General features: G+C 39.6%; 1 protein-coding gene across 2 annotated transcripts in view; it reads left to right on the top strand.

The window, feature by feature from the left end:
• Positions 1-24,081, top strand: part of MAGI2 (membrane associated guanylate kinase, WW and PDZ domain containing 2) — a 1,483,873-nt gene that overhangs the window by 1,270,106 nt on the left and 189,686 nt on the right. The window lies entirely within an intron of this gene.

Below are 24,081 nucleotides of genomic sequence, written 5' to 3'. Positions count from 1 at the left end.
AACTCTCTCTGAAATATGAAGGCGAAATTAAGATATTTACAGACAAACACAAGTTTAGAGAATTTGCAAAAACCAAACCAAAGCTACAAGAAGTACTAAAGGATATTGTTTGGTCAGAGAACCAATAATATCAGATATCAGCACAACACAAGGTCACAAAAAAAAAAAAAAAAATACACATAACAGGGAATCATGGAAGTCAATAGGTAAAAGATCACAATAATCAAAAAGAGGGACTAAATACAGGAGGCATTGAACTGCCAGATGGAGAGTGATACAAGGCGATATAGAACAATACAAGTTAGGTTTTTACTTAGAAAAATAGGGGTAAATAATAAGGTAACCACAAAAAGGTATAACAACTCTATAACTCAAGATAAAAGCCAAGAAAAACATAACGACTCAACTAACATAAGGTCAAACACTATGAAAATGAGGATCTCACAATTTACTAAGAAAAACGCCTCAGCACAAAAAAGTATACGGAAAAATGAAATTGTCAACAACACACATAAAAAGGCATCAAAATGACAGCACTAAAAACTTATTTATCTATAATTACGCTGAATGTAAATGGACTAAATGCACCAATAAAGAGACAGAGAGTCACAGACTGGATAAAGAAACACGATCCATCTATATGCTGCCTACAAGAGACACACCTTAGACTTAGAGACACAAACAAACTAAAACTCAAAGGATGGAAAAAAGTATATCAAGCAAACAATAAGCAAAAAAGAAGAGGAGTAGCATTATCAATTTCTGACAAAATAGACTTTAGACTTAAATCCACCACAAAGGATAAAGAAGGACACTATATAATGATAAAAGGGACAATTGATCAGGCAGACATAACCATATTAAATATTTATGCACCCAATGACAGGGCTGCAAGATACATAAATCAAATTTTAACAGAATTGAAAAGTGAGATAGATACCTCCACAATTATAGTAGGAGACTTCAACACACCACTTTCGGAGAAGGACAGGACATCCAGTAAGAAGCTCAATAGAGACACGGAAGACCTAATTACAACAATCAACCAACTTGACCTCATTGACTTATACAGAACTCTCCACCCAACTGCTGCAAAATATACTTTTTTTTCTAGTGCACATGGAACATTCTCTAGAATAGACCACATATTAGGTCATAAAACAAACCTTTGCAGAGTCCAAAACATCGAAATATTACAAAGCATCTTCTCAGACCACAAGGCAATAAAACTAGAGATCAATAACAGAAAAACTAGGGAAAAGAAATCAAATACTTGGAAAATGAACAATACCCTCCTGAAAAAAGACTGGGTTATAGAAGACATCAAGGAGGGAATAAGGAAATTCATAGAAAGCAACGAGAATGAAAATACTTCCTATCAAAACCTCTGGGACACAGCAAAAGCAGTGCTCAGAGGCCAATTTATATCGATAAATGCACACATACAAAAAGAAGAAAGAGCCAAAATCAGAGAACTGTCCCTACAACTTGAACAAATAGAAACTGAGCAACAAAAGAATCCATCAGGCACCAGAAGAAAACAAATAATAAAAATTAGAGCTGAACTAAATGAATTAGAGAACAGAAAAACAATTGAAAGAATTAACAAAGCCAAAAGCTGGTTCTTTGAAAAAATTAACAAAATTGATAATCCATTGGCTAGACTGACTAAAGAAATACAGGAAAGGAAACAAATAACCCGAATAAGAAACGAGAAGGACCACATCACAATAGAACCAAATGAAATTAAAAGAATCATTTCAGATTATTATGAAAAATTGTACTCTAACAAATTTGAAAACCTAGAAGAAATGGATGAATTCCTGGAAAAACACTACCTACCTAAACTAACACATTCAGAAGTAGAACAACTAAATAGACCCATAACAAAAAAAGAGATTGAAACGGTAATCAAAAAACTCCCAACAAAAAAAAGCCCTGGCCCGGACGGCTTCACTGCAGAGTTCTACCAAACTTTCAGAGAAGAGTTAACACCACTACTTCTGAAGGTATTCCAAAGCATAGAAAATGACGGAATACTACCCAACTCATTCTATGAAGCCACCATCTCCCTGATACCAAAACCAGGTAAAGATATTACAAAAAAAGAAAATTATAGACCTATATTCCTCATGAACATTGATGCAAAAATCCTCAACAAAATTCTAGCCAATAGAATCCAACAACACATCAAAAAAATAATTCACCCTGATCAAGTGGGATTTATACCAGGTACGCAAGGCTGGTTTAATATTAGAAAAACCATTAATGTAATCCATCACATAAATAAAACAAAAGACAAAAACCACATGATCTTATCAATTGATGCAGAAAAGGCATTTGACAAAGTCCAACACCCATTTATGATAAAAACTCTTACCAAAATAGGAATTGAAGGAAAATTCCTCAACATAATAAAGGGCATCTATGCAAAGCCAACAGCCAATATCACTCTAAATGGAGAGAACCTGAAAGCAGTTCCCTTGAGAACGGGAACCAGACGAGGATGCCCTTTATCACCGCTCTTATTCAACATCGTGTTGGAAGTCTTAGCCAGGGCAATTAGGCTAGACAAAGAAATAAAAGGTATCCGGATTGGCAAGGAAGAAGTAAAGTTATCACTATTTGCAGATGACATGATTATATACACAGAAAACCCTAAGGAATCCTCCAGAAAACTACTGAAACTAATAGAAGAGTTTGGCAGAGTCTCAGGTTATAAAATAAACATACAAAAATCACTTGGATTCCTCTACATCAACAAAAAGAACACCGAAGAGGAAATAACCAAATCAGTACCATTCACAGTAGCCCCCAAGAAGATAAGATACTTAGGAATAAATCTTACCAAGGATGTAAAAGACCTATACAAAGAAAACTACAAAGCTGTACTACAAGAAATTAAAAAGGACATACTTAAGTGGAAAAACATACCTTGCTCATGGATAGGAAGACTTAACATAGTAAAAATGTCTATTCTACCAAAAGCCATCTATACATTTAACGCACTTCCGATCCAAATTCCAATGTCATATTTTAAGGGGATAGAGAAACAAATCACCAATTTCATATGGAAGGGAAAGAAGCCCCTGGATAAGCAAAGCACTACTGAAAAAGAAGAAGAAAGTGGGAGGCCTCAATTTACCTGACTTCAGAACCTATTATACAGCCACAGTAGCCAAAACAGCCTGGTACTGGTACAACAACAGGCACATAGACCAATGGAACAGAATTGAGAACCCAGACATAGATCCATCCACGTATGAGCAGCTGATATTTGACAAAGGACCAGTGTCAATTAATTGGGGAAAAGATAACCTTTTTAACAAATGGTGCTGGCATAACTGGATATCCATTTGCAAAAGAATGAAACAGGACCCATACCTCACACCATGCACAAAAACTAACTCCAAGTGGATCAAAGACCTAAACATAAAGACTAAAACGATAAAGATCATGGAAGAAAAAATTGGGACAACCCTAGGAGCCCTAATACAAGGTATAAACAGAATACAAAACATTACCAAAAATGATGAAGAGAAACCCGATAACTGGGAGCTCCTAAAAATCAAACACCTATGCTCATCTAAAGACTTCTCCAAAAGAGTAAAAAGACCGCCTACAGATTGGGAAAGAATTTTCAGCTATGACATCTCAGACCAGCGCCTGATCTCTAAAATCTACATGATTCTGTCAAAACTCAACCACAAAAAGACAAACAACCCAATCAAGAAGTGGGCAAAGGATATGAACACACACTTCACTAAAGAAGATATTCAGGCAGCCAACAGATACATGAGAAAATGCTCTCGATCATTAGCCATTAGAGAAATGCAGATTAAAACTACGATGAGATTCCATCTCACACTAGCAAGGCTGGCATTAATCCAAAAAACACAAAACAATAAATGTTGGAGAGGCTGCGGAGAGATTGGAACTCTCATACACTGCTGGTGGGAATGTAAAATGGTACAACCACTTTGGAAATCTATCTGGCGTTATCTTAAACAGTTAGAAATAGAACTACCATACAACCCAGAAATCCCACTCCTGGGAATATACCCTAGAGATACAAGAGCCTTCATACAAACAGATATATGCACACCCATGTTTATTGCAGCTCTGTTTACAATAGCAAAAAGTTGGAAGCAACCAAGGTGTCCATCAACGGATGAATGGGTAAATAAATTGTGGTATATTCACACAATGGAATACTACGCATCGATAAAGAACAGTGACAAATCTGTGAAACATTTCATAACATGGAGGAACCTGGAAGGCATTATGCTGAGCGAAATTAGTCAGAGGCAAAAGGACAAATATTGTATAAGACCACTATTATAAGATCTTGAGAAATAGTAAACCTGAGAAGAACACATACTTTTGTGGTTACGTGGAGGGGAGGGAGGGAGGGTGGGAGAGGGTTTTTTACTGATTAATCAGTAGATAAGAACTGCTTTAGGTGAAGGGAAAGACAACACTCAATACATGGAAGGTCAGCTCAATTGGACTGGACCAAAAGCAAAGAAGTTTCTGGGATAAAATGAATGCTTCAAAGGTCAGCGGAGCAAGTGCGGGGGTCTGGGGAACATGGTTTGCGGGGACTTCTAAGTCAATTGGCAAAATAATTCTATTATGAAAACATTCTGCATCCCACTTTGAAATGTGGCGTCTGGGGTCTTAAATGCTAACAAGCGGCCATCTAAGATGCATCAATTGGTCTCAACCTACCTGGAGCAAAGGAAAATGAAGAATACCAAGGCCACACGACAACTAAGAGCCCAAGAGACAGAAAGGGCCACATGAACCAGAGACCTACATCATCCTGAGACCAGAAGAACTAGTTGGTGCCCGGCCACAATCGATGACTGCCCTGACAGGGAGCACAGCAGAGGACCCCTGAGGGAGCAGGAGATCAGTGGGATACAGACCCCAAATTCTCATAAAAAGACCAAACTTAATGGTCTGACTGAGACTAGAGGAATCCCGGCGGCCATGGTCCCCAGACCTTCTGTTGGCACAGGACAGGAACCATCCCCGAAGACAACTCATCAGACATGAAAGGGACTGGTCAGCGGGTGGGAGAGAGACGCTGATGAAGAGTGAGCTAATTATATCAGGTGGACACTTGAGATTGTGTTGTCAACTCTTGTCTGGAGGGGGGATGGGAGGATAGAGAGAGAGGGAAGCCGGCAAAATTGTCAAGAAAGGAGAGACTGAAAGGGTTGACTCAAGAGGGGGAGAGCAAGTGGGAGTAGGGAGTGAGATGTATGTAAACTTATATGTGACAGACTGATTGGATTTGTAAACATTCACTTGAAGCTTAATAAAAGTTATTAAAAAAAAAAAAGGAAAACCCTCAACAAGATGGATTGACACAATGGGCTCAAACATAGCAACGATTTTGAGGATGGCACAGGACCGGGCAGTGTTTTGTTCTGTTGTAAATGGGGTTGCTATGAGTCGGAACCAATTCAACAACACCTAACAACACGTAGAGAAGCCACTTGATCAGAGTTGTGCTTTGAAAAGATTACTGTGTCTGCAGTGTGAAGATCAGATAGAAGAGAGTACGGGCAAGTGGCAGGTACATTGGCTGTAGTGGGCCAGGCAGGACCTGATGGTAGCTTGGTCTCAGATGTAGCATTGGAAATGAGAAATGAAAAATATGTAGGAAGTAATTTGCACAGGACTGGAAGGCATCAATTTGAATTGCAATGATACAAGTTATTATTGAAACATATTTAATCTTGTACTTATTCTTAGTTTCAGATGACAGTTCAAATCATGCCCTAGGGTAAATGACGTATTTTCATCAATAAAACATTAGGCCAGATGAATTACACTTGTCTCAACATTGACGTCATGGCCAGAGTTCTATTGTACCTTGCCTGCCTTTTGATCCCTTTATACTTTCAGCTACTATTGTGCTCCTATTTCATTTTTTTATATATATTTGTGAGGAAAAATTTGATGTGTTTATTTTAAAAGTATAGCAGAATAACAAAGCTAATGCCCATTGTAACTGCTGTGCCTCTGAAGTCTATCCCGTCCCTGCTTGTAACATTAATAATTGAATAACTCCTTTTTAACTCTCCCATTAACCAAAGACACTCCTCATGCTGTGCATTTTGAAAGGTCAAATCTGTGAAAGAATTTATTACATTTCATTAAAGATATGTTTTACTCATCTAGTATAATATTAATAAAAACAAAGTCTCTGCTTTAAAGCAAGGTTGGCAAATACATGGCCCAAGTGCCACACCTCTTTCTTCCCATTTCCGTGGCTAGGATCGCTAATTGATAAAGATACAATCGCCTCCTGAGCCTGTTGAGGATCCTCAACGTACCACTCCCGGAAGCCAGTTGATCGGAGTCGGCATGAGAGTTGAAACAGGTTGCCATCCCCCATTTTAACACTATGTAAATCCCTTGTTCTCAAAAAAATCACTCTAAGTGCATATTTGTTTAGTGGGAGGAGTCCCACTTCAGGTATGCTTTGTCTTTTTTCATCAACAGCATCTGCTACAGATGCTGTTGATGTCCCACTCTGTATCTTCTCAGGTCACCTGAATTCACTGGAAGCTGTGGAAGTTTCCAGCAAGCTGACACAGTCCTGCCTCAAGCACCCAAGGTTTTTATTCTCTGCCTGAGAACTTTCTCTAGCAATCTGCCTGAGAACAACCCAGGAATGCTAGAAAGTAAACACCGCAGGAGAGCTATCTTCAATCCAGAAGGAGCAATCCTCACCCCTCAATGGCGGGGGGGTAGGGGGGGTGGCGGGGAATGCCCTGGCTCCCCATTCTCCAGCAGGTAGATGTTCCATATGGTTTCTCAGAAGATCTACAGGCAACTGAGCCTCAGTTGCTCACAGTGTTAACCTGCTCATTGGTGTGTTTCCCATCCTGACTCACTTTCCCCATTCTTCATTCCTACCTTCTGGGGTCACCCAAGTCCTCATCTCAGGCTCTGCTTTTGAGAGAACCCAAACTAAAATGGCATCCATGATAATTGTTTGTCTTCGTGTTCTATAAAACATTGGCTCACACACTGCAGTCAGTAAGATTCCTCCTGATGGTCCATGAATTGAGATGTAGGCTAAGATTCCCCACCCCACAGTAGATCCATTAGAACTATCTTTCCTTCCCCTCTTGGCAGACCTAGAAAGGAACCTGGGGGATGAGAAAGAAAAAAACTAAAAAAGAGAAACAAGAATCAGTTGCACCAAGAATTCCTACCATGAAGTAAACAAATTTGTTTTTATCTCCATGTTTTATGGTTTTGATTACTGGAAAACACATTCCAATAGTAATCCTGTGATGGTTTTTATACTTTATCTCTGCCAGCAGTGCCTAAGTGGTGCTAGTACAGAGAAGCCATAGTCTTAAGTGAAGACTGAGTTTAGCCTTAGCTGGCTGAGTTAGTCAAAAGAGAAAACAAACCGTAAGTATTTCTGCCTATATTTCAGACCTTAGTTTTAAAAATATATATATAAGAAGTAGATCTAGATATGTAAACATACAGACAAATAGAAATAAAGATATAAAATTGCTCTTTATGCTAATAGGTTATACTACTAAGCAGTTCCATTTTAAATGACAGCAGACCAAAAAGTCTCTTAGATGCTTTCTCTCAACATCCCAGTAAAGTGCCATGAACGCATAGAAAAGATAATGTAAGGGATATGCACAGATTCTGCTAATGATAAAGCTGCTTATGGGGCAGTGAGAGTTATGTTTAAACCTCCTCCCCAATGAAGAATAGGTCAAACTCTTTTTACAACCACTTTCTTTCAACCAGTTCTGAAATCCCTTTCAACCAATTGTGAGATATCAAATTCCAGGGCAAATCATAACATAGAGAGAAGTGGATGATGACAAATTGCCTCCTGGCATGTGTGGCCCAATTACATTAGGCATTATAGATGGAGGCAGAGACACAAGAAGCTTTGGGGTGATATATAGAAACTGTTTAAAAAATTATTTTAAATGTTTCTCCTTAAAACAAGCAAATTAGGTATTTGTGTCAAGAGAAGATCTCCCCACAGTCCAGCAAAGCCATATGACACCATTGCCAATGGAAGTCTGGCTACAAGCTGTGTGCATACATTCACTCTGTTGTGTTAAATCCGAAATGGATATTATTCCATCGCTCAAGTGGGCGGCAATGGATATCATGAGCCATACACATTGTATTTGCATAAATGGTCCCTTTTTAATGGATGAAAAAATCTAAAAGTCTTGCAGAAAGCGTATAACAAAATAGTTACACATGTAAGAAAGGAATAATTAGCCTTTTATCACAGAAAACATGCTTAGAGTCCTTAGATACTAGAAGATACAGCATTTATAAAACAGAAAGGGGCAGAGCAGGCTGAAATGCAAAGATCATGCAAAATGGTGCATGATGAAGTAAAAAGGTTGAAAGACAAATTCAGGGACTTGGAATTACCTTGGAAAATTAGAAAATACTACAGATACTCCAAGAAATTAATTATGTAGAGGTCAAACTTGAGAAGTTATCCAGGTAGGGAGCATCAGATCTTAAGCTTTATTCTGTCTCTACAGCAATCGTGGAAACGCTGGTGGTATAACGGTTAAGACCTACGGCTGCTAACCAAAGGGTTGGCAGTTCAAATCCACCAGGTGCCCCTTGGAAACTCTATGGGGCGGTTCTACTCTGTTCTCTAGGGTTGCTATGAGTTGGTAATCGACTCGACGGCAGCGGGCGGGTTATAGCAATCACAAGCACAACACTCTCCCACTAGTTAATATTGCTCTTGCTCTTAATAAAACCAAAAAACCAAACCCACTGCCACTGAGTCGATTCTGACTCATAGAGACCCTATAGGACAGAGTAGAACTGCCCCATGGAGTTTCCAAGGAGTGCCTGCTCTTGATAGGGGGTCACAAAAAGGAGATCAAAAGGGGGCTTATCAGAGTTACCGGAGAGGGGAGGAAACACTGGCCTTCGAGTCAGTTCTGACTCACGGCAACCCCATGAGTGTCAGAGTAGAGCTGCGCGCCATAGGGTTTTCAATGCTGATTTTTCCGAAGTTGGTCACCAGGCCTTTCTTCTGAGGTTCTGCTAGGCAGACTTGAACCTCCAACCTTTTGGTTAGCAGCCGATCACATTAACTGTGTTTGCACTACCCAGGAACTCTTTACAAGAAGGGAAAGGAAATGATGCATATTATTTCCTGACTCTGAGTTGTTTTAAGCTTTCTGCTCTTTTAAACAGTAGTTCCGCAGAGTAGGAACCAACCTGAAGGGAGCTTAACGTGAGCAGTTGCATATGTCACCTTATCAATGAAACCAGAATTCATTTGGTTATATTTCCCTAAATCAACACCGTTTGTCTGACATTTCAAGAACACCGCACAGTTAGAGACATTAGTTACCAAGGAAACCTGAAGACTGTACAGCTCTCTGTCTTTGAATCTTGTAACAGGCCCCCAACTATAAATATCAAAATATTATATAACTCTTTATGTGTTTAAAAATGGTGAAATTTCTCAAAGCCTCTAAAGGAGGACAAACCCCGATGAGACAAAACCTGAGGGCAGAATTGGCATGTAACCCCCCACCCCGTCCAGACGAAAATCAGCAATGTTTAACACTTCCCTTAACAAGGATCAGGGGGACTGTCAGTTTCAGGGATAGGGATTCCCCAGGCAGAAGTCTCTCTGGTACCTAATAGTAATCCCATCCAAGGTAGTATCACAAACATTTGTACTTTATAACCCTAGACAGTCTTAACTTCAGGCTGTCAATGGGTTGGGCTTTCCACTCCTTCTTGTCACTAGGCCAGGCAGGGCTTGATGCAGGAATGATGGATCCACTGTTTAAGTTCTGCGAGTTTCATGGCTGTGTGAGTGCTGAGTGGTATGGTGAAGGGTCCAGTCCACTTAGCCTGTAAAGGGAGGTCTTTCTACATTCAAAGAAGACCTGATCGCTGGGTTGGAAAGAGTGCGCAGCTATCTCAGGAGGGAACTTTTGCTGCATTCACACTGCCCAATGCAACTGGGGAATAATTTTCATTAGAAAAAGCAAATATTTAGACATCACTAGACTAGGGGCCTGGGTGGATGACTGCAGGAAGAGTCGGTTGAGACAATATGGTCTGCCATAAAGTATTTCAAAAGGACTGATTTTAAGTTTTCCCCAGGGTGCATTACAGACTTGGAGAAGGGCCAGTGACACAACGTCCATCCAAGCAGCCTGGTCTCTTGACACAGTTTACTAAGATGGCGTTTTATGATCTGATTAATTCATTCAACCTTTCCACTTGATTGGGGTCTCCATGCTGTGTGGAGTTTCCACTTTATTCCTAAAGAACCCTAAACTTGTTGTACCACTTTGGATACAAAATGGGTAATACTGTCACTGTTGAGACCTCTCTAGCCATTTCGTTGTGCCAGGGAAAAGCTTCTACCCATTCTGAAAAGAATCTACACACACCAGTAAGTATTTCATCCAGTGTTTAGTTTTGAACACTTTAGAAAAGTCTATTTGCCATATTTCACCTGGAAAGGGTCCTATTCCTTGAGGGCCAGAAATCATGAGCCCATGAGTCTTTGGATTATTTACAGCACAAAGTAAACAAGTGTCAACCACACGATGGATGGCTGTAATGGGCTTTCCTCTCAAGACGCATTTTTTAGCCAGTCAAACATGGTTTCTTTCCCAGACTGTGAAGCCTGATGTAAACAAAAAATTAAGAACTTGATTGGCGGGGATGAAAATCTTACCGTCTGGGATGTGTTTCCAGCCCTGACTCTCTTGGGTGGTATCCCAGTCTTGGGCTCTCTGTAGATCTTCTTGAATATATTGGGGAGGTTCATCCAGTGTGGAGATGGCTGGAAGAAGGGTGCAAATTGGCTAGACACTTGCAGCTACTCACTTAGCTTCCCACTTAGCTTCCTGGTCTTCCCACTTAGCTTCCCGGTCGGCCACATGGTTTCCTTGTATAATTGTGGAATTTCCTTTTTGGTGAGCTCAGCAGTGCACTATTGCCACCTTCTGCCTTTTCGTTTGCTAAGACCATTCGTCTTTTTTCTGCTGTGAGGAGTGCATCTAGTAAAGTCTGAAATCACCTCATGTAGGTTGGTGGGTAGCAAAAATATGGGAAAAAATGTTCGGTCATGGCATGTGGGTCTGACCAATAAATACTCCGGAAGGTTTTGCTTCCAGTTGTACAAATCAGAATCCAGGAACAGATTATAGACTCACATTATCTGAGGTGGCCCTTGTGCAGTGGGGACTGGCACCTCCTGGAGTAGGTAAAGCCCTCATGGGGGAACTGGGCTGAATTGTATCCCACTTCTAGGATGGGGTGGGGAGAGACCATATCTGTCCCACCTCCTCTGCCCCCCTTTTACATCTTTCCATCCTCATCTTCTGATACCACCAGGGAGGGGTCATGAATATGTGCTGAGGGGGCGTTTCGAGGTGGGGGAATGAGAAGAACATCCAGTGATTCTTCCTCCCTTTCTTCATCTTCATCTTTGGTCTGCTCAAGAGGGGCTAAAACAGAAGGCTTATTTTTTTTTTTTTTTTTTTTTATACTGTCATGAAACATTTTACATACAGCTTTTCATTCCACTTGTTAGCTTGAGTACAAAACAGATCGAGCTGCGGAATAGTGTCAAAATCCCGGGAACCGTTCATAAGCCATCTGACCCCATCAGGGAGTTGGTATTGAGGCCGTGCTTGATTACACAAAATTTTAAGATCTCTCTTGGTTAGGGGATCCCCTCTAAAATAAGTCCAGTGAGAAATAATAAGGTCTAATGGACTCTCAGCTGGAATCTTACTTCCCTGGGTACCCTTTGGCAATGGGAGCCTCACCATCCTCTCATCCAACCTCACAGGACCTAGTCACCCATTCTTGGATGGTGTCTATGAGAGCTGACGCCCCTACTGCAGAGGATCTTATACCCGAAGCCCATACCTACCGTAACACAGTTGAACTTTCTCCTTCTATATGGAGCTCGCTGCTGTGGAGTCGTCTTCTGTTGCTGGACCTCTGGGCCACCACAGGTTAAGAGATCTCCACAACCCGAGGAGGGGTGAAACTTCTCTCTTCCTGGATCTTGCCTGAGGACTCAGTTGTTAGGGAGACGGAACCAGGGTGAGGGTAATTGGATCCTCATGTGGGAAAAACACCATTGGGCATCAAAATTTGTTTCCCCGAGTAAGGTCCCTGCCCTGGAGCAGTTGAGCCAATGAAACATACTCCAAGTCAAAGAGAGAAAAAGTTTATTAGGAGGTGACACAAGTGGAGGGTCCAACAGCAATGTTGACTGTCTTCATGGGGCCCCAAAAGGCAATTTCTACAACAGAGCTTATGTATCTCTTTTGCCAGGTTTACATAGTGTTTTCAGGCATGTAGCCCATAGATGGTTGGATGAATATACATCACAAGACAATTACAAGAAACTCTTCATTAGACTAAAGATATGCATGCCAGACATTTGGACACTAACCGAGATCAGAAGCAAGAAAAAGGGAAGTTACAGACCAAAAGTGCCAGGCAGCCTTCCCAGCTGCCTTGCAGCTGAAAGCCCTAACAACAACAACAACCATTATAAACTGGGGTTTATGCCCTAGGAAAAGAAAGTGAGGAGAGGATGGCTGAAACAGGTTAAAGTGGGCCACCTGACTCACCTAGCCAGAAGAGGCTGAGAAAAAACATAATGGAAAACTCTAAAGAGAGGAAAAACACCACTGGAAAAGATAAACCAAAAGTCCATATAGCAAAAGGTAGAAAACAACATAAAAGAAGCTGAAAAGAGCAGAAAGCTTAAAACAACTCAGAGTCAGGAAATAACATGCATCTGTCATGACAGTAAAATAAATTCTTGAATACCTTGATGAAAAGCAGTGGTAGAATTTTCACCTTCCATGCAGGAGACCCAGGTTCAATTTCCAGCCAAAGGACTTCATGCATAGCCACCACCTATCTGTCAGGTGCGGCTTGCATGTTGCTATGATTCTGAACAGATTTCAGCAGACCTTTCAGACCAGGACAGACCAGGAAGAAAGGCCTAGCAATCTACTTCCAAAAATCAGCCATGAAAACCCTGTGGATCATAATGGCCCAATCTGCCACCAATCACGGGGATGGAGCAGGACCACGCAGGATTTCATTCTGTTGTGTGTGGGGTTGCCATGAGTAGGGTGCTGACTCAATGGCAGTTAACAACAACTACAATTTTGTGGAAAAAAAGAATTCAAGGCAGAAAGCCTTAAATGGAGTAATGTACCATTTTATGCTGACAAAATGTAAAGTGCATTACCTTATTTAGTTCTCACTGAAATAAATCCTATTAGCAGCTCTATTTTCTAGGATATAAGGAATCTTAGGCTTAGAGAACTTGCTCAAGGACACCTAACTGTGAGCCACAAAGCAAACGCAGGGTCTCACTCGGAGCCCAAGGTCGATCCTGATAGTATATGCCCTCCTATGCAAACATGAGACCATATGGCTTACGGGAGGTGGAGATGGGACTAGAGCCCAGTCAATGTCCTCACAAATTGTTTGTTTTCCTGTTTACATCTGTGCCTCATCCCCTGAACCAAACACTTGACAGAGATTATTTGTTCTCTCCTCCAGTTTCCCTTTATAACCAGAACTCCTACACACCACCATTGATTTTGCCACTTTTAGGCACTGTGAGTAAATTTCTCCTATCCAGCCCCATCCTGACGTGGGGCAGAAGCTGGTAGTTTAGCTCCTTGATAGATCTGCCCCAGCCCTTGATAAGGATTGTGGCGCCTCCATCCCTCCCGTTAAGTTAATTCCACCCCTTGTACTCTAGATACTGTCCTCTTGTTCACCTTAGGAAAAGGTTCCACCAAACTATCCTGTTTCCTCCTGAATGAGTCTTCAGATTCTCTCTGTGTTGGGGTTCCTCTTCATCTAAATGTAAGTGTGCTAATCCCACCTAAGAGAAATCTTCCCTTCACCCATATCTCCCCATAGCCTCTATCATCCTCTCTTCAACTTCATAGCTATTTCTTAGCTCCACCTCCTCACTGCCCATTCATTCATACCTACTCAAATTGAGTTCCTGCCTCTGTCTTGGCAATTAACCTACTTCCACTGAAGCCACCCATGGCCTTCCAGTTTGACAAACCATTTAAAGTTTTGTTTTATAAGTATTTCTGTCCTTCAAACTTTCTTTACTTGGCTCCCTATTACTTCCCAGACTCTTCATTCATTCATCTTACAAATCCTGAGGATTTTCCTTTTCACACTATACAGTTTCCTTGCATGATTTTAAGTTTAACCTGATACATTATATCTCCAGTCTGGACGCCTCTACTCAGCAGCAGGCAATAGAACCAACTACAACAGGACATCTACCACTGAACATCCCAAAGGCACTTCAAACTCACTTTGCCCATAACATAACTCACTGGACTGCACTCAAAGACCCCCTTTTCCTGCATTTCTTACCTCAACTAATGACATCATTATCCAGCCAGGTTTCCAAGCTAGAAGTCATCATAGATTTCATCCTTTTTTACTACCTACCTCCCAGCAATCCCAGCAAACCACCATGCCCCATCAATTCTTCTAAGTATCTTTTAATCTCTTTTTCTTTGTCTTCCTCCACTTTCACTTCATTTATTAATTCATTCACATGTATTTATTGAGATGTCTCCTGTGTGCCAGGTGTTGTGCTAAGTACTAGGAATGCATTGTGAACAAAATAAATACAGTCGCTCCCCTAATGGAATTTATTCTCTAATGGAGGATGGATATGGACATTAAACTAATATTTGCACAAATATAATTACAAGTAATAATGAGCACCATATAAAAGAAAAAAATACAAGTTGAAATGAAAAATTATAATTGGGAAACTTGTTTTAAAATGAAAGATCAGAGTTTGGGGTGATGAAAAGTTTTTGGAAATGGATTGTGGTGACGGCTTCACAACATGGAAAATGTAATTAATGTCACTGAATTGTACACTTAAAATTTGTCAAAATGGCAAAATTTTTGTTATATATATTTTACTACAATAAAATTATTTTAAAAATATGAAAGGCCAAGGACAACTTTCCTGAGGAAGTGATAGTTAAGCTGACACATGAGGAAGAGTTCAGAGATATCTGCGTGAAGAGTGACAAAAAACAAAAAACACGGCCATCAAGTCAGTTACGACTCATAGCAATAGGGGTAGGACAGGGTAGAACTGCCTCGTAGGATTTCCAAGGAGCAGCTGGTGGATTCGAACTGCTGATCATTTGGTTAGCAGTGAAACACCTAACCACTGCACCACCAGTGCCCCAGTATAAGGAAGGGTGGGCAAATAAAGGAGCTTATGCAAAGGCCCTGTGGTTAGAAAAGCCTGGCTTATTTAAGGAACTCTAGAATTGACTTGATGGCAATGGGTTTTTTGGTTTTCTTAGTGAGTGAAAGAGAGTGACTCATCAGGTAGCTGGGGAGCATCTGTGGGGCAATTTAAGCAGGGTCTGTGGGGTACTTGTTTTATCCTAAGATCTATGGGAATTCACTGAAGCATTTTCAGCAAATTCAGTAACATTTTCTGTTGCTTCAGTTCAGCAAGAGATGATGATGGGTATGGATTATAACGGTGGATATGGATTTGGAAAGAATTGGATTCGAAATAGATTTTGGAGGTAGGATAGAGTTTGGTGATAAGCAAGTGAGGGAGCAGGAAAGGTTAAAGATGACCTTCAGGTTTCTGTCTTAAAAACTTGAAGAGGCAGGCGAAGCTTACCAAAAATAGGGAACACAGAAGAGAAGGTTTGGAGGAAAGACCTAAAGTTCTACTTTAGCCGTATTGAGTTTTAGATGCTTGTGAGACACCTAAAATTCAATGTTGATTTAAAGTACCGAAACAGAAATTTAAACTGTCTTAAAGATGTTTCTAGAAGAGTTTATCAAAAACAAAAAGCAAAAATTAATGCTATACATTCATCATTTAAAAAAAAAAACTTTCAGAATTGAATTTTTCTATTTTCAAGTGCTAATATCCCTCCACAACTTCTCTGCCAGCTGTTTATAACGTACCATAAACCCAACAGCAGTTTTCACTCTTCATTGCCCTTAGCCTTGTTCAGAACATAAATAAAAAGCCCTTTGTAGTTGTTAATATTTTCTACAAGTCTTGTCTCACTCTGAGTCTTAGCCTCCCTGACACAATTCATCCTCTTTCAGTCCCTTCCTTTATTCTTGCTCATGGTTATTCACCTTGCCTGCTTTATTTTGAACATAACCTTTATGTAGTTGACTTTATCTGAAGATAATATGGGCAAGCTTATCCTTTTTAGGTACTCACCGAGGTTACTTAAAATGATCAGATTACTGTCTCCATAAGCAACACAGCCAGAGGAAAAAATACTCATTTGAACAACAGCTTTCTAGTGTTTAATAAGAAAAACTCTTTTACTTAAAAGATGGTTTTAAGTAAAGGCAGAGAGAATAATTTTTAAAGCATTGCAGAAAAACTCTCAGCTTGCCACAAAAAAAACAGATTTCTAGGTCAAAGATGGCAGCAATTTGAAATGTTCTTTGCAAATTGAATGCTTGGCTTGGCTAAAACACGGTGGTATGGTGTTGAAGGGTACCGCCAGCAGTGTATCTTTTATGGTTGCTTAAGGGAAAAATCATTTTCTAGCCTAGGTCAGTTTCATTAAGAAAAGTTGCCCTTTTACTGACTTCCAGTAGCTTAAATTATCTAAAGGAACTGGAGGGTTTAACCCATTTAATGAATTTTAATAAGAAATACATGAATCAGTCAAAATCCAGGAAAAAGTGAATACTATGGAGCTAGTTTTAATGGAAATTAGTTCATTACACTGCTTGCCCCCAATTAGTGAACACTGAATTTGTGATGGGAAGTTTAAATCTATTTTCAATGCTGTAGAAAATGGGAGGGTCTTTAACTTAAAGATCAATTTCTTTAGTGGAATTTTTCTACCTCAAATTGGCCCTATCGGAAGATTCTAAAAACCCTGAGGCTTTCCCTTCGGTTTGGGAAACGTTTAAAAAACTATCTCCTTCGTTGGGAGTTTCTCAATCCCTGAAATATTTTCAGAAATATGGTAAGAATGTGAGTTCCTTTTATTGCTTACAATCCTTTGTATGAAAGGATAACCTAAGAGGTGGAGGGTCTGTGGTGGGTGTCCAAGAGAGTTTCCTGTCCTCTAGCAGGATGTCACCAACCAGTTGCCGTCGAGTCTACCCCAGCTTGTGGTGATCCCGTGCATGTCAGAGTAGAACAGCGCCCTGTGTTCTACTGGCTGGTTTTTGGGGAGTAAATCTCCAAGCCTTTCTTCTGATGCACCTCTGGGTGGACTGAACCGCAAACCTTTAGGTCAGCAGTCAAGCATGTTAACTGATTGCACCACACAGGGACTCCCAGCAGGATGTCACAGGGACCCTGAAATACAATTCTCTCTTTCTTGTTTTCTCTCTCACACTCACGAGACAAGCACCTGCTTTTGTTCTCCCCTTTCTCTTTTTTCTCTCTTCTTTTTTCAAGCAAAAAAAAAAAAGAACACACAGCTTGTCATAGCCCGGGGCATAGAAATCCATAGTGAAACAAGTCTTATTTCAAAGGGGTTCCTACATTCTCTTTGTTGCTTAAAAAAAGAGAAATGGAAAGTGTTTCCTAACATCTCTATCATTTTTAGCAACTGTAGAATTCCCTTAAAATACATGAAACTGTAACAATAATCTTCAAAACCAGAATCATATTCTGCAGGTATTTCAATATCCTGAAAAAAAACATTTCACATCCTGCAAATGGGAATTCGATGTATCAGCGCAATTTAGAAGTATATTGAAAGACTTTATTTGGAGAAGTTCCTAGAAATTTCGGACAGTTGTCTTGGTGTTGTTCCAAGTTGAAGATAGTACAATTTGGCTGTCTATAAAGTTGCTCTGCTTTGTACTTTGACCCCTTATTCAAATCGGGGTCACATTTAAGAAAGGTCATCATCTTCTTGCCCTGTGAAAATAATTTTTTTTTTTTTAACCAAACTACTCACAAATGCATGCCAGAAAGGGACTCTCCCTCCAGAGCTACTATAAATATATTAATATGCTTCCAGTCATCATTTTGGGTATCATGTGTCAGGAGAAGTAGGTTCTGAAAAGAGCCACTTTGTGGACCATACCACTGGGGATAATGCATTGTACTAACTGGTCATCAAGCAATTTGCAATTTGACAATGGCCACACAGAGTTTTGCATCTCACTAGGTGACACTGGTTCTGGGAGGTGAGGGCTGAGTCAAGTCTAGTGATGACAGGCAACCAACACAATTCAATGATTTGTGCAAGAAATGGAATGTTTTGGGGTTTCTCTAAAGTAAGATTCCTGACAAAATATTGAAGGGGTTGGGAGAAAAAGAAGTAATAAATATTTCCCATTTTTGTACTGAATCAAATGGATATTACCTACACTAATTGTTACCATTGTGTTAAGTTTATTTTTAGATGGTTACCGAGAACATATGTAACATTTTCCTTATGTAGGGTAGCCAGATTGAGCAAATAAAAAAACCATTGCCCATTTAAATTTGAATTTCAGATAAACAACAAATCATTTTTAGTAAAAGTATGCCCCATGCAATATGAGTGACATATACTAAAAAAAAAATTCTTTGTTTATCTGAAATTCAAATTTAACTGGACATACGTATTTTATGTGACAACTATACTTACGATTTATTAAAAATTATACTCAGTTGACATGTACAGTTTAATTTACATTTCAATATGAGGTCAGTATTGTCTTCTTTTCTCAAGTACCAGCATTTTTGTCTAAGCTATTAGCACTGTGTATCTGTTTTTCTGCCCATCCCATTGTGCTTTTAGGTGCAGAATTACAATGTATTTTATTCTTATCTCTGATCCCAAAGAAAACACATGTTAGATATCTAATTCAGTTTTGTACTGTATATGTGTGCACCTAAATTTCCCGATTCCCAACCCCATTGCCGTTGAGTCGATTCCAACTCATATCAACCCTACAGGACGGAGTAGAACTGCCCCATAGTTTCCAAGGAGCAGCTGGTAGATACAAACTGCCAACCTTTTGGCTAGCAGCCCTGGCTTTTAACCACAGTGCCACCAGGGCTCCAAATTTCCCTATTAGAAGCACCTAAAATTTCTCATTTATTCTCTTAACTTTTTTTCTTTTGTCTTTACCCATGTTTCATTTACTTTATAAAGCATGCCTTGGGGTCTTTTGCTTTTGTTGTCTTAAGACTCAGGATTAAATAAATATGTTTGCATGTACACACGCCCACACATAGCACACACTAAGTTGCTGAGCCTAAGAGTCAATAAATGGTCATTATGACCAAAAGATCAACAGTTTGAATCCATCAGGCACTCCTTGGAAACCCTATGGGGCAGTTCTGCTCTGTCCTGTAGGGTCACTATGAGTCAGAATTGGCTGAACAGCAATGAGTTTGGTTTTTTTTTTTTTTTTGGTTTATGGAAAACATGGATCAAGTCCTTGTAAAGAAATTTTAATCCTGTAGGAGAATTATACAGCTGTCTAGAGACATAGGGCAAATAAACCCGTAACCAAACCCATTGCCATGGAGTCAATTCCAACTCATAGTGACTGTATAGGACAGAGCAGAACTGCCCCATAGGGTTTCCAAAGAGTGGCTGGTGGATTCAAACTGCTGACATTTTGGTTAACAGCTGAACTCTTAACCACTATGCCACCAGGGTTTCTAGGACAAATAGAGGCCAGAAATAAACAAAAATGTAAGGGAAAAGGTTTTACTGTTACTTTGAAAAGAAAGCTTTTTTTCTATGAACTCATGTTGTAAAGATGACTGCCTTGGCTCTGAAAGGCTTAGGAAAAAGCTGTCTATATCCCTGTTCCTGTTTCTCTGTTAAAATCGGTGGTAAGGATTCTAAAAATTATAATAGTCTCAGCAAAGCAAGCCTAGCAAAATGCTTAGGATAGAAAAAGACAAGCACACCAGGCAAGATGTAACAGTTCCTGGAGGACTAGAGAAATGGTGTCCCTATGGTCAATGAGTTAAGTAATGGTAACAAAATTTACCAAGAAGTTTTTAAATAATCATGCCAAATAGAAATTATCCCACACAGGGAGAGTATGGAAGGTCACCACAACAATGTGTGTATATGAAAAACTTCCTAGATCTTAGAATTCTCATCTTGCTTCTGGGATCTATCTTCTGCCAGAAGACTTCCAAAAATAAGTTGAATAACTAGCCTGTCTCTTAAAGGATTTAAAAGTTTTGTTTGTTTTAATTGGAATAGACTAGATTTTGTAGAGGGACCATCCCCACACCACCAAAAAAAAAGTAGTATATCTTCAATATGTAATAACTTGACTAAAATTCTTATAGTATTTCTGTAGCTCTTGCAAAGAAATTGAGTGGAAAATTGGAGTTTAGTTATATGGAAAACCTTCTGGCTTAATTAGGCCAAATTGAGTATATCCAAAATAGGTATTTTCTATTCATCTTAATTTCTATTCATCTTAATGTCAATGTTTATAGCACATTGATAAACTGCCCAAGAAATACAAAGGGTTACAAAAGTTATTAACTGTTTAAAGGAATGTATTCTGATACTACTTCTTACTACCTAAGGTTACTTCTCTGCAACAAGCAGCTTCTTTTTGACAGTGACTCAAAACAAGCAGCTAATGCTTCAGAGACCTAAGTCTCTGCAGCCCAATTTAGCATTAGAAATAGCCCAGAAACTGCCATAATGGGAGCAGTAAAAAATTCTTGCTTGGATCACGCCAGTGGTTTGAAGTCAGTTGGAATGAAACAACCTTACAAGAATGGGAAGCCAAAGTGCTTGTGATGAAAGGTAGTCAAATTAAAAAACCCTCTCTCCTTGTCTGTTCTTAACCAATCTCCATCTTATGTCATTTTCGTTCTGGTACCACAACTGCTGGTGAGTCAGATGATTATGTGCTTTCTGTGGCGCAATACTCACCTCTTAAGATAATGTTCCATGTCCAGATGACAGTGCCATGATAGAGGAACCATTTAGAGGTCCTCTCTATCAAAGCCTAAGAAACTCTCAGCAACAACCAAATGTAAAAGAGCAAATGCTCAAAATCTGTTCTGACACTCCAGGAATAAGGTGACAACACAAAGAAAGTAAAGGAAATAATGAAATGTTTGGACACCGTGAGAATACGTGAATGACATCTTTTCTTAAAAGAACAGTTGCCGGCAATTTCATACAACAGTAAATAAATTGTACACTTCAATAAAAATAATGATTAATTGGCCAACCAAAACCAAACGACATCCACTGCTGTCCAGTCGATTCCGACTCATAGAACCCCGTAGGGTTTCCAAGGCTGTAAATCTTTACGGAAGCAAACTGCCACATCTTTCTCCCACAGAGCCACTGGTAGTTTCAAACCACTGACCTTTTGGTTAACAGTAAAGCACTTTAACCACAGTACCACCAGGGTTCCTCAAAGGTTAAAAGAATTATTTTTTTTTCACTTTTTAACTCATGGTTAATTGGCCAATAACCATTGCCGTCGGGTTGATTCTGACTCATATTGACCCTATAAGAAAGAGTAGAACTGCCCCATAGGGTTTCCAAGGAGTGGCTGGTGGATTTGAACTGCTGACCTTTTAGTTAGCAGCTGATCACTTAACCACTCTGCCACCAAGGCTCCAACTGGCCAATACGTTTTTAAAAATTCACTTTTTAACTCGTGGTAAAATTGTTAGTACTTGCATTTTATAGAATAAATCAAGAATATAAACGTACTTGTCTATAATTTTTACTCTCAGCTCTTCCCAAAAAAGCATGTGATTAAATCCTTATAATTAAATTATAATGAAACCACACATTAAACAGAGTTTTTTTCCACTGGTTGGAAAGGGAGATAAGAGCATACAGAGTATGTGAGATAGAAAGCAAATTCTACCAAGCTCCTTAGGCAAGATAGTTATTACATTTAAGTATTAAATTTAACTCTAGGCTCCAAAAAAAGCTGAGAAACGTGATGGATTATATTGTTTTACTCTTTTCATAAAATGATTTATTAATTCTTTACAACAGCGCATTGAGGTGTAATTAGTATTTTGGCCATGCCTGAGTTGAAATGCTTAAGTGTCTAGATAATCGTGTGTCCTTATTTCTGTAGGTATTTCCTATAAATGGATTATGGTTCTCAATTGTATCTATTTTCCACAAGCCCTAATTTTAAAGGTGATAAACGTAGTATGTGGCAGTTTTCAATGTTTCAGTTTTACTGGGCATTTTATCAGCGCTGGAAATCACCTAGCATCAATATGAACCAAAATGGTAGAAAAAGAGAAGATATGATGTGAAAAGAAAAGAAAAGAATTTTGTATACTAGATTGTTTAAGCTTGCTAGGGCCATTATATAGTAGTGCTCTTCCCCCTCTCTCCCACTCCACCTCCCTCTCCCACCCTTCGTTATTTTTAAGGTTCTTTTCACTGCTGTTAAAAATAATCAAAACTCATCGAAATATAAACATAAGATTTATTCTAAGCAGTTATTCTGTGTATTTATAAGCAAAAATACCTCCACCAAACCCCTTGCCATGGAGTTGATTACAACTCATGGTGACCCTATAGAACAGAGTAGAACTGCTCCATAGGTTTCCAAGGAGCAGCTGCTGGATTTGAACTGCCACTGACCTTTTGGTTAGCAGCCACTGTGCCACCAGGGTTCCATATGCATATCGTTAACCATTGCCATCCAGTGGATTCTAATAGTGACCCTAAAGGATATAGTAGAACTACCCACAGGGTTTCCAGGGAGTGCCTGGTGGATTCGAACTGTCGACCTTTTGGTTAGCAGCTCAACTCTCTAACACTACACCACCAGAGTTTATAGGAAGTCCATTTTGATTCCAAAATAGCCAGGTACAATGGGGTTTATGAAGAGAAGAAAGCCAAACCGGTTGCAGTAGAGTCAATTCCGACTCCTAGCGACCCTACAGGTCAGAGTAGAACTGCCCCAAAGAGTTTGCAAAGAGCACCTGGTGGATTCAAAAAGGTCAGCAGCCATAGCTCTTAACGACTATGTCGCCAGGGTTTCCATGAAGAGCAGAGGAGGGAGAAGTATAGAAGATCAACCATTGGCTAATCTTAACATGATTGATGGAACTCTGCCTTTCCTCTTTACTGAGATCAACTGATATCAGGTTACTTCTGGTGTGGTTGCTAATGATTTGGCTCTCCACCCACCTGCAGCCATGAAGCCCTTTGAGATTTAAATTAGGAAGTAATGGTTTGACATCTATCCTTTTCTAGGAGGATAAAACAAATTTACATTGCTGTAGAGCTGTTTCTGGCAAGCTTTTTATGGTTAGTATTTGGTTTTGTGAATAAGAAAAACCTGAAAATCAAAGTAAGATGTCTGTTATTAATTCTCTTCAACACTGCCTTTTGAAAAATTAATTCCATATAATTAAAAAAAAGAGGAAGTGATCTTTTACTTTTAATTTTTTCAATGGTATTTGAATCACAACTGGGTCAGTCCAGTCATCACACCATTTGTGATCATAGAGCTCAATACATTGTGGGGGCGGGGAGGATGCGGCTTTGATGATACATGATTCATTCAGTTAACATTTTGACCTTCTTCTTGCAAAACATTGTGCTGACACAAGGTACCAAACCTGTTGCCATCGAGTTGATTCCAACTCATAGTGACCCTAGAGGACAGAGTAGAAATGCCCCATAGGGTTTTCAGGTAGCAGCTGGTAGATTTGAACTGTTGACCTTTTGGTTAGCAGCCAAGCTCTTTAACCGCTGTACCACCAGGGTAGAAGGGTGATAAAATAGGTATCTGCTGTAGAGAAGATCTCAGTGGGGGAACAGTCACATAAAAAGAACAGAGTATGATGTAGAACATAGTCCATTGCTGTCAATTCTGACTCATAGCGACCCTATAGGACAGAGTAGAACTGTCCCATAAGATTTTGAAGGAGAAGCTGATAGATTTGAACTGCTGACCTTTTGACTAACCACCAAGTTCTTAACCACTAAAAAAACAAAACCAACCCCATTACCATGAAGTCAATTCCAACTC

This window comes from Loxodonta africana, chromosome 8 (assembly GCF_030014295.1).
Source record: "Loxodonta africana isolate mLoxAfr1 chromosome 8, mLoxAfr1.hap2, whole genome shotgun sequence".
NCBI lineage: Eukaryota > Metazoa > Chordata > Mammalia > Proboscidea > Elephantidae > Loxodonta > Loxodonta africana.
The sequence above is the reverse complement of the archived record's forward strand: the minus strand, read 5'-3'. Positions and strand labels throughout refer to the sequence as shown.